Raw genomic sequence first — 12715 nt, forward strand, 5'->3', positions numbered from 1 at the left:
AACTTTATTGAGTCACACTGGCCAAATAACAGTAGGCAAAGATCAAAACAAAAGGATGAAAGGGGAAAATGCAATTTAAAAATTAACAAAACTTTCATTTTTTGGCAGAGGCTGATTTTCAGTCTTTTTTTTTTTTTGGAGGAAAATTGGACATCTCATTGCACTATGGCCCCAAAGAATATATAAGGGGAAATGCCTGTATTATTAACTCAAACATTTCAACTAATAGGCTAAAAGAGATGAGGGAATTTGTGGAGAGAAGAATAAATCCCTCAGTCATAAAGTTATGTGATGCCAATTAAAATGCACTCCCAGGTTGTAAAGCAGCTGCCAAAATGCAGAGTGTTTTCAGAAAATAATTCTGGAGAGGGTCTAGGTGTCACAAGGGCTTTTAACATTCATCCTCAGAATATTTCATCCACAAATATAACTCCAAGCAAAAGCAAAGGGAGTTTGCCAAGCACAGAATTTCATTTAGCACCCTGGTAGTTCACTTAATTAGAATAAACCCAGACTTCCTTAAGACTCTTTTGTAAGCCTAAACCTCATCACCTCAAACTGACTTTTTAATTATGTGGTTCTTAAGAGCCTTTGGGCATGTAATAGGGCAGACTGTAAATATAGCCGTTAACACACACACACACACACACACACACACAAGCTTTTAGAGTCTAGCAATGGATACAAATGATATTCATATTACTCTCCTGTGATACAAATTCAGGAAAGGCAAATATTAACCTTTACAAGCCTCAATTTCCTATCTGCAAAATAAGATGAAAATAGTTGCTGTTTCATAGCTACTATTTTGTTTTCAAGATTAAATAAGATGACAATTTTTACAAAGTGTATAGTACAGCACTTATGTGACAAATTTAAGCAAACAAAATTTAAGCTAGCATCAGTGCAAAGAATGACAAAGGGAAGTAAAAAGTAAAAAGTCCTGAATTAGAGTCCTTTCACGGCCATTACATAGATGCACAAACTTAGAAAAATCTCATCATAATAGTTGTCCTCAGTATCCCTATATGCCCCACCAGATTACATTCAGGATATGAGTCCTTAATTTTATTGCAATCTAGTTATGATTGAATCTCTTAAGAATTCTTAGCAGCTAATATAACTAAAGTTAAGTTATATAAACCTTTCCATTAAGCTGTCCTTTTAAATTCATATTTGAGAGAGTTTGTACATAACAAGAACCTTTTATTAATTTACTTGTGAAAAGATGTCAAAAATGAGTAAATTATAATCTTATAATAAATTACTCTCAAGACTAGCTTTACTCGTTCGTTTGGTCCTTCTTTTCAAAAGAAAACATAGAACTGCAATAACTGTAAACAATCATCCTAGTAAAAACAATTGAAATCAAGAAAAAAACATGGGAAGAAGGGTAGGAAGGCACCATATGAATTGAATCAATGACCAGGAACGATGACAAGGAATTCTCAGAGGACTACTTTAAAGTAAAAGTAGAAAACCTGGGCACTTCACACCAAAGTAAAGTTGTGCCATGCAAGTTGGTAATAAAACCTAGGACATTTGAACTTTTTCTTACCTATCTGCACTAGGCAAGGGAGGAGGATATTAAGTCCCAGGTAGCTTCAGGTAAGAAATCCAGTAAGAAATAACTACATTGCACAGTTCCTAATTTTGTAAAGACAAAATTTAAACAAATCTCCAGGAAAAAAGAAAACAAGAAAAAGTTTTGGAAAGGAGGAAAACAGTCTTGCAGAAGCTGACACTCATACACTCATGGGTCAAAACATAAAACACAGAGGGATTGACTCATTATAACTGAATGAGAGCTAAAACAAGCTGTACATTAAAAATTGGGAACTGCAACTGTTGTGTTGCACATTTCATGTGGAATTGCTCAACTGACATTTTCGCCATGGACATACGGGATATTAAAATAAAGCAGGACTTGAAAGGTTTTAATACTTCATGGTTATGTTACAAAAACACTGAAGCCTAAGTTTGGCAGGCTTCCAATGGATTTAAAATTTCCCTAATTCACCCATAAATAAGACAGTTTCTCAGTTGAACGACTGTGATAACTTCAGATCCCACTATACTTCTATTTGCAGTTTATCTTGTTTTTTTTTTAGGAAAAGGAAATGGTCACAAATTTCTTAGAAGAACACGAAAACCAAATCCCTGACCAAGCTGTTTTCCCTTTTGTTTGGGAGGATCCAATTGTAGAGATTGCAAATGACACCATCAGTCATTGAAATTGATGAAGCTGCTAAGATAACATTTTTCACCCCAGTGTAAACACTGATGGATCCTTCGAGAGATGCCTTACATTGCAAGTCTGGGATTTAGTTTATGGGTCTGACAAGTGTGACCTTTAAAATAACATATTTGCTATAAAAGAGGAAAGAAAACTCTTTATAACTAAAATATATTGGCCACAAAATCACTTTCCAGCAAGTAGTCTGATTACAATCAAAATAACACACCAAAATGAAACAGTTTACCTGTGATCAATTTTATGTGGTTGTAAAATGCTAATTATGAGAGAAAACACATTCAAAGTTTGTGGTACCATCTACAAAATTTGCAGAGAATCTAACATTCAGTGATGTGTAGCACATATGGGTAAGCAGATGGCCAAAGTATTATTTTTAAAAACAGGACTTTTGCTGACAAAATACAGAATTGGAATGGTGTGATTGGAAAGCTAAGAGGATGTTATTTATGAGGCAGTAAGCTCATGCTCAGTAATTGGATTCTTGCTAAATGGCAGATAAAAAGGACTTGGGGAAAAAAAAAGAGTGTTTTCAGCTATAGAAATGAATGAGAAATTCTTCTGACAATATCTTATCTGTAATTTTTATCCCAGCTCATCGCCTTTCACTTCTTTACCTTTGGGGGAGCTATAAGAGGAGGGGTCACCTGACCACTTCAGGCTTTTCATGCAAGATGTCACCTCTTTTCTTTTTGGTAAAATTCTGGGGGCGCGGGCGTGGGGGGAGCGGGATGTGATGAATTCATTCTGAATGTGCCCAACTACAAATTAGATATAATATATATTTTAAATCTCCATACAAAAAATAATATGTAACAAAGACTAAATTGGCCACTTAAAATAACTTGATAAAAGGGTTCAAACTTTCAGTCTGTACTGCTGAGAGTATATCGTAAATGTTCTCAACACACACCAAAGGTAGCTGTGTGAAGTGACGGATGTGTTGATTAGTTTGATTGTGGTAATTATTTCACAACATATACATATATCAAATATCACAATGTGCACCTTAAATTAATACCCCAATAAAACTGGAACAACATAACTTGCTGATTCTGATGCCTCTTCTTTAAGCTATTTCAATATCCTGTTTATAGCCCTAATATTCATCATATTTGAATGAAATTTTGGGGGAACCCATATGCTTTCTTGGATTTGCTATTTCCTTGCTGAAAACAGGGATTATCTCTTGTACGTTTTTTTTGTTCTCCTAACCAAGCATTAGGCTTGGCCTGTAGTAACTGCTCAGTAAAATTTTACTGAATAACTTAATGAAGCTCTATTATTCCATTAATAAATTTTAAACCATCACATTTAAAATTACAACAATTTTGGGGTGCCTGGGTGGCTTGGTCATTAAGCGTCTGCCTTCGGCTCAGGTCATGATCCCAGGGTCCTGGGATCAAGCCCCGCTTCGGACTCCCTGCTCCGCGGGAAGCCTGCTTCTCTCCCTCTCCCTCTCCCACTCCCCCTACTTGTGTTCCCTCTCTTGCTCTCTCTCTGTCAAATAAATAAATAAAATCTTCTAAAAAATTAAAAAAATAAAAGTACAACAATTTTGGGGAGGATGAAAGTTTAATGTCGCTTTAAAAATGACCATTTTTAATAAAGGACATTTTAATAATTCCATGATAAGAATTAGCTTATATTTCAAATCCCCTGCCTATAGATGAATTAGACCTGTATTAGCATGTATGAATTACATTTTCAAGACATTTAAACTGCAAAATTCACTTAGTAATCTTTCCAAGTTTTTATGATAAACTAAGTTTTCCTCGTATTTTATTTCGAAATATTTCTCTTTTTTTTAAAGATTTTATTTATTTATTTGACAGACAGAGAGAGATAGCGAGAGCAGGAACACAAGCAGGGGGAGTGGGAGAGGGAGAAGCAGGCTTCCAGCTGAGCAGGGAGCCCAATGCAGGGCTCGATCCCAGGACCCCAGGATCATGACCTGAGCCGAAGGCAGACGCTTAACGACTGAACCCTCTGTTCCGAAATATTTCAGTTCAGTTTCATACCCGAGTCTTATGTCTTGTTATATATCACAGCTGTCTCTTATTATATATAAAATATATCTTCAAATATATATTCCCATAGCTGAAACCTGACTAACAGAAAAAGATATGTAAATGGAATGCCATATGTAATTTTGTTTTTGAAATCAACGTTTTGGTAAGCTCTCCCCACCCTTCCGAAAGTTACTCCAGCAGATTTTCTCTTTGCCCTGGGCGTCACAGACACGGAGGTGGGACCAGCTCTAGCCCCTGCTGCATGCCATATGACCAAGCCATGAGCGCATGGCTCCTTTCTGAGGCCAGGCCACCACAGAGGAGGCTGGGGCCAGGAGGAGAGCAGTCCCAGCCAGGCCTTGGCACAGGCCAGGTTAACCAGTAAGGACTCCAGGGATATAATGAACTCAGTTCTGTTCCCCCTCCATGGTGATGGTTGATGGTAAGTGGGGGGCAGCCCTGCCCCTGGCCTGGCCCCCAGGCATCATCAAAGGAGGTGGAGCCCCCGGCTAAGCTGCAGCACCACCTAGAGCATCTGCTGTGCCCAGTGGTTGGAGGCAGCTCTGTGCCTGCCAGAGACAGGCCCATCCCATTGCAGGAGAGCCTGGCCTCCCCTGGAATGGGCTACACACTGTGTGATGTGTGATGGCAAGGTGGGCCTTACTGCAATGTGATACACGCTAGCACGCTCGGCACTGACAACGAGGGGCAGTTCGAGGAGATCATGCAGCTGGTGGAGACCACACCTCACATGCAGATGGACTCTGCACTCGCCTCATGAAGCCACAGGTCATGGATGGCACATGGCCCTGGAGGAGCTCTTCCCCTGCATCTGGGCACTGAACAATGACCTGAAGCTGTTGCAGACCCCTGGGCTGGGGAGGTGGGGTGGAGGGGTCAGGGGGAGGTTGGAAACCAATATGGGTGCTGGGCGGTTACGGCGGAAAAAAGTCGCTGTTCAGTGCGTGAAGAACGACGCCACTGCCCAGGCCTTCCTGGCTGAATCCTGGGTCATGACACGGTTTGGCCACAGCAAGCAGGCCCAGTTTCTGAGTGGGAAAGGTTCCTGGAGGAGAAAGGCAGGCACTACATCGTCACTGAGCACATGGTCAAGGGAGCCTGGTGGATTATCTGCCTCGCAGACATCTCCTCAAATTCTCACTAGAAATCTGAAAGGCCATGAAATACCTGGAGGACAACTACTTTGTCCTTGGACACCAGCATGTTGCAGCCAAGGACAGTGTGGCCAAGGTCAGTGACTTCCACCTCACCAAAAAGGCCGCTAGCTTGCAAGACACAGGCAAGCTTCAGGTCAAGTGGACAGTCCCAGAAGCCCTGAAAGAGAAGAAATTCTCCACCAAGTCTGGAACATACAGTTTTGGAATCTTTCTCTGGGAAATCTACTCCTTTGAGAGAGCGCCTTGTCCAAGAATTTCCCTGAAGGACCTGGTCCCTCAGGTGAAGGGTTACAAGACAGATGCCCCCAGGGCTGCCCAGCTGCAGTGCCCAAGGTCAGGAAGAACTGCAGGCACAGGGGCGCCTGGGTGGCTTAGCCGTTAAGTGTCTGCCTTCAGCTTGGGTCATGATCCATCCTGGGATGGAGACCGCATTGGGCTCCCTGCTCGGCAGAGCCTGCTTTTCCCTCTCCCACTCCCCCTGCTTGTGTTCCCTCTCCCGCTGTGTCTCTGTCAAATGAATAAATAAAATCTTAAAAAAAAAAAAGAACTGCAGGCACCTGGACTCTGCCCCGAGGCCCTCCTTCCTGTAGCTATGTGAGAAGCTCCAGCACGTTAAAACCCGTAAGTTACACTTATGACGGCTGACTGTGACTGCTGACTTCCGCCCAGGTCATGGTCCGGTGGGGACCGAACCTGCATAGATTGTGGGCCTGGTGCCCCCACTCACTGGTCCCAAACCTGAACTTAGCCCAGAGGGACAGTGGATCTCTTTCCTCTCTTCCAACCTGTGCACCCCCTGTCCCCCACCCCAGGCCCCACCTAGGCCCAGCACCTTCTCTCATGGACCAGACTGTGGGGCTTGACCCACTCTAAGGGTCAAGAAGGGAGGAAGCAGATGCTCCCTACCATGGTCAGGCTTCTTCTAGCCTCCCATTTTGTCTTAGAGTTTTAATTCCTTTCCTTTATTGAAATTTTTATTTTTGATATGTGTTTTTATCATAATTATTATTATTAATTTTCAAGACGAGAAAGACAATACCCAGCAAATGGGCATTTTACAAGAAGTACAAATCTTGTTTTTCCTGTCCTGACCACAAAGGTTGGGGAGAGGAGGTCTCTCCTTAGGGACCCATCACTGGAGCCTTGTTCCCCATTCTGTGATCCCCGTTGGGTGATGCCTCAGTCTCTGCCTTTTGTTCTTAACTGTGTTGCACTGTTCGTATGTACTCAAGGAAGACTTCTGTCAGGAACTTATAGCTCGTGTGCCACTGTGGCCCACATTTTTTGTGAGGTGTGATCATAATAAACCACTCCACAAGGGAAAAATATGCATAAATACATAGTATTAGGATAAACTCTGGCATCCACCGATTAGCATGTAAAATATTATTTGTTGACATTATTAGAGTAAACAAATAAGTAAACATTAATAATCAGAATTGTACTATCTGGACACTTTTGATATCTATTAGGCAAACCAATCATATATATTTGCCAGCATCTGTTTTCTGTCACTTTCCTCTTAACCATAGAGGAATCAGTACTAACATTGGACGGTGAAAGAGCAGTGAAATTCTTCACTGGGGTTGTGGCCTAAGAACCCTGAATACAGCATCGGTGTTGACTTGAAGGACTTTGGAATTAGAAAACCTGGGTTTGGGTCCTATTTGAATCCCTGAATAGATTGGGACTTCAGCTATTAGCTTAATTTATCTAAAATCAAGTTTCCTCACATGCAAAAAAGGCAGTCAATATTACCTACCTCATAAGACTCTTCTTAGCACTATGTGAGAAAATACGTTTTATTCTTCAACTAGTTAGTGTCTAGTGCAGAGTGACTTCACCCATAATTGTAGTTATTCTTAAGTCAATCTATGAAATGATGATACCCAATGAAGGCTTAGCTGGACTGGTCATGGTGTGAGAATCATCCATCTATTAAATCAGGGATGCTCAGACCTGGAAGGAAAGGCAAGTTTGCAATCCATAGATTATTTGGGATTTAAAGTAGGAACTCTGCTGACTAAAATTCTCTATGGTTGCAAGATCTGAATTTGGAATCAGAAAGATGGAGTTTCGAATCCCTTAGATCAGTTACTAAAGCATCCACATCTTAGTTTCCTACTCCAAACATAGGGATTCATTTATTTTCTAATGCTTATCATGCACTAGATAGTTTGCTGGTGATTAAATATTAAGAGGATCTGAGAGATGATTTATATTGTGTTCTTAGTGTAGTTCCTATCAAATACTTAGCTGCTTCCCACATTTGGGGGCCGTTTTTGTTATTCACCAACTACCATATTTATATTTAAGACCTCATTATACTAAAATTATGCATTTCCTTGCATAGCATATGTCCAATTCTGACAGGGGCAATACCTATAGATGACAATGTGAATAGTGTCCCCAGATTTGAAATATACCTGATCTGAAATATACCTCATATTTAAAGTAAATCTTAGCTCACACCATTCTGATGTTAATTCACCATTTAAGATAATATGTAATTAAATGGCAAATATTTTAGTGACACACAATATTATTCCTTAATAACACTTGGGAGAAATTATCAGGCCTAGAATGCTCTTAAGTCTGGTATTACACAGGACAGCTTTCTTGTGGCTACTTGAAGATCTAATAATTTTTTGAGATCATTTTAATTTTTAAATGTCTAAATGTTCTTAAAATTTTCCACCTACATAAATCATTTCAAAAGCCCTTGGAAAGAAAATAAAATCCAAATATTTTTGATATGTAGGCTAGTTTCAGTCCCAAAAGACCATCAATTAGGAGAAATTTGAACATTACTTTTCCTTTGACTATTAAGAATATTTGATGATGTGCCCTAAACAAAGCATCTTAATCAAAATGTACAAAAATATGCTAAAAGAATCATATTTTCAGATTTTATTATTTTGATTTTGATTCTCTTATAATGACCTGGTTGGAAATAGTGAATGTAATTTCTTTTTCTATGAAATGATATCGATATAGTCTTAGGAAAGACCATATTTCAACCTTTGTGAATATTGCTTTGGGTTTATACTCTGCTTACATCTTTTCTTTTACTGTCTCTCAAGAACATACAGACAACCACCCCTAGAAAAAAAGGATCTCGTTTCAGATTTCACAACCTGCTTTATTCTAATTTTAGGTTTTCTGTTTTATTTTGTTTTGTTTTGTTTGACTAGGCAAAATCCTAAATTCAAAACCACAGAACAAGTGTTTTATATGAAATTCCCACGCATTGAGTATATCTGCATTTTCTGATTTTAATACGTAAGAGTTTGTTTTGCATAGTGTGTGTGTGTTAAGTTTATACATTGACATTGGGAACTTTCTTAGAACATATTCCCTGTCATAATTTCCACAGAAAATTCTGTATACTGTTGAACATTAAAATGAGGGATGCCTTCATTCAAGACTTGATCACCAAGTGAAACAACTTTGAAAATATTTAAGAACTTGCCATTTGCCAGTTCTGGAATTATTAGTGTTCTCAGCTTTTGACTCACATTGCACAATTAGATGTCAAAGTCTATGTGAGAAAAATTATGAGAGCTTTAATTTTGCATGCTCTTAAGACCCAGAATTATAAGACTATAGACTGAAAAATATTTAATAGAAATGTAAAGTGATGACTTTTTCTCCAAAAATCTCATAGAAGCTTTTCTTTTCTTTTTATTCCCTAATCCTCTTGCAAACACTTATGTCATACCTGCATCATTGTGGCAGAATTATAGGTAAATAATCAAGTCCATTCACTGTGAAACATGGGGACTATTACTTCTGGGTTTTCATCATTACTGTGGCCCATGATTTGTTCCCTAGACTCAAACGGAAGATACATTGCCTTTTTGGTGATCTACAAACCCAGACATTAAACTAGGTTGTTTAAGCTATAGTTTCTGCACTTTCTTAATTTTTCCCCCCTCAAAATACTACTCACACCAACAGTAGTGTTAAATTTAGCTGAAGACTAGGGCGCCTGGGTGGCTCAGTTGGTTAAGCGACTGCCTTCGGCTCAGGTCATGATCCTGGAGTCCCTGGATCGAGTCCCGCATCGGCCTCCCGGCTCGGCGGGGAGCCTGCTTCTCCCTCTGACCCTATCCCCTCTCATGCTGTTTCTCTCTCTCTCTCAAATAAATAAATAAATAAAATCTTTAAAAAAAATTTAGCTGAAGACTAAAAGCAACAGACTAGGACAAAACAGCACAGAGATTCTGCATAAAAGAAAGACAGTAAGACAATTTCCAGTGGGTGAGATGTCTGATCATTCTTTAGACATCTATATTCATAGGAGACCCTTATGACCAACATTGGGAATTACCTTACAAGAAACATTACGTCTTGTTCACTTCTGCTTTCTCAGTGCTGATAATTTTGCCTAACAAATGATATAGACTCAGTACCTGATGAAAAATGGACATATTTTCCACCTAACCTCTATTTACCTCCCACTATGATGGTCCTCTATTACTCAAAATTCATCCTAAAGCCCTCCCTTCCGTGTTCATGTTTCTCTTCATTAAAATCTCTTAATCATTCCCCACTTTATTTTATAGAGCAATTTAGGTCTTGCTTTGTCTGCTCTGTTTCATTACAGTTGTCCCAACCTGCCACAACCAAAATGACCTATCAGAAGGTTTTCTGTTAAACAAATATGATTCTCCTCCTTCTGTGCTTGCTTTGTTTTGTGTGTGTGTGTGTGTGTGTGTGTGTGTGTGTGTGTGTGTGTGTGTGGACATACATGTATAAAACACTTACTAGGCCCATTCTACAGAAAAAAGTAGACCAAACTAATCATTCAATATTATCAGCAGTCTAGAAAGATTTGAACCTTCTTGATAAGCTATGTTGTTTTTTTTTTTTTAAAGATTTTATTTATTTATTTGAGAGAGAGAGAATGAGAGAGAGCACATGAGAGGGGGGAGGGTCAGAGGGAGAAGCAGACTCCCTGCTGAGCAGGGAGCCCGATGCGGGACTCGATCCCTGGACTCCAGGATCATGACCTGAGCCGAAGGCAGTCGCTTAACCAACTGAGCCACCCAGGCGCCCCGCTATGTTGTTTTGATTCGCATATTTTAATATTTAAAAACTGGATAAGTGTAGGCATTCAATAAATAATTTTTGAAGAATAGATTAAATTAATTTAGATTGGATGATTTGCTTAAATAATCTAAACAAAAGAGTAATTTTCTTCCACAAGGTATTTGTGATCCATAGTTTCTTTCTTTGGTCTGTGATATATAATGTCCTTTACATAGACAACATATTATTTTTTTTAATTTTATAAAATATCCATATATGTTGCTATCACACCCTGGTCAGTCTACCAATGCTGCATTGTTATAAAACTATTGGATCTTGTTGGGGTTCAGACCCATACATACAGTGAGATGGCTATCTCTCAGATGTTAATATTCCTCCTCTGTGAAAACAACTATCACTGAAGGCCTTGTCTACCTTATCATCCCAAGGACCAGATGCAGTAATTATTCAAAGTATTTGGAAAAATGATAACGTAATATATTGCTGTTTTAAAAATTATTTTTCATACTTAAATGTAATAAAACCGACAGTACCAAAACAAAGATATTAAACATTTGATACATTTTTTTAAAGATTTTATTTATTTATTTGACAGAGAGGGAAAGAACAAGCACAAGCAGAGGGAGCGACAAAGGGAGAGGGAGAAGCAGGCTCCCCACCGAGCAGGGACCCAGACATGGGGCTTGATCCCAGGATTATGACCTGAGCCAAAGGCAGATGCTTAACCTACTGAGCCAGCCAGGCGCCCCAGTTTGATACACTTTTAATAAAAAATTGAGACTTCTTTTAAGAAGCTCTGGTCACTTCTTGTCTCCTTTAGACATGTTTTTCAAGGAAGCTCTAATACTACTCTCAAGTATACTTCTGAAAAGCATAATCACAGTTTTATAAAATGTATTCTATTACCAATATCATAAATATCTGATTAGATATTCTTAATGGGATACCATTTAAATATGAATGCCAGTCTGCATCTACTAATGCTATTACTAATGGTGATCTCATATCAGTAAAATATACACCAATTACACAAACAACATTTTTAAACACAGGAATGGTTTTCTAACTAATTCGGTTTTATAGTTCCTATAAAGTTAAATGGGGAAAGAAAACAAACACATAAATGTCAGAAAAGTAAATTACATTTATGCCATTTTATTTCCACTAAAATAAGGTTTATTTTACTAGAAGCAAAACTAGTAACATCATTTTAAAAAAAAAGGTGCAAAATTTCTAAGTTCTACTTTATACTTCACTAGTAAACATATTTCTGCACCTTCTACTTTTTTTCAATAATGATTGCAAGTTCTGGACTAGTTTTAAGAAGCTCTTCTTTGAGAATAACAATTGTAAATTGCATTTATTTTTATTTATTTCTTTATTTTGAATAGAGGTCCCTGTTGACTCTGACATCCCTGGTTTAGCCTCACTGTCCTTAAAACCATACAGTCCTTGCCAAATCATTTTGGTGACATAGTCTGGCTTCAAACAACGGAGGACTTATTTCAGTTTACACAAATAATTTATTTGTCTTATAAATCTTCAATTTACTATGCTTAACATTTATTTATCTTATTCAAGTTAACACTGTGATGTTCTAACTAGAAGAACTCACTAACATTTGAAATTCAGGGAAACAAAACAAAAAACAGTCGATATTATTTTAATATTATTTTCATATTTAAAAATACTAGAATTCATTCCATAAGTGGCAAATTGATTGGGAGCATTTAACACAGACACAATCTCCCCACCCTAGCCACGTTCTGAAAAGAAAAGATACAATGGATTCCACAAAAAGCTGAGTCAGGATGCTACCCAGTCGTTGCCTTTAAATTAAATCTCTTTGGCACACTGAGAGAGAGAGAGAATAGGTAAAACACAGATGGAGGCAGAATAGTCAAAATGCATCTGTTTTTGAGAAATGCCTGCAAAATTTGCAATCTGTCCTCAAAATCAAACTCTTCTTTCTCTTTTAATCCATATGGCTCTCCACTCTTCTTTCAGCTAGTCTAGTCAACAGGCCCCATGGCAGTGAGAAAGGACCCTCCCTCAAGACCAATTTTGATTGTTCACTTCACAATGGCGCCTGACAGAAGCTTTCCAGATTTGGCTGAGAAAACCTTGTGAAGTGTCTGCTGGCTGTTATCACATTCCAACCTGCTGGCCACTTGCAAATATGATTCTGTTTAAAAGCCAGTTGATCCTCTGCTGCT

General features: G+C 38.6%; 1 pseudogene; it reads left to right on the forward strand.

Moving 5' to 3' along the window:
• The first annotated feature begins 2214 nt into the window (after nt 1-2214).
• On the forward strand, nt 2215-6082 carry LOC110571743 (annotated as a pseudogene).
• The last annotated feature ends 6633 nt before the right edge of the window (nt 6083-12715 follow it).

The sequence above is a fragment of the Neomonachus schauinslandi genome, chromosome 9 (assembly GCF_002201575.2).
Source record: "Neomonachus schauinslandi chromosome 9, ASM220157v2, whole genome shotgun sequence".
NCBI lineage: Eukaryota > Metazoa > Chordata > Mammalia > Carnivora > Phocidae > Neomonachus > Neomonachus schauinslandi.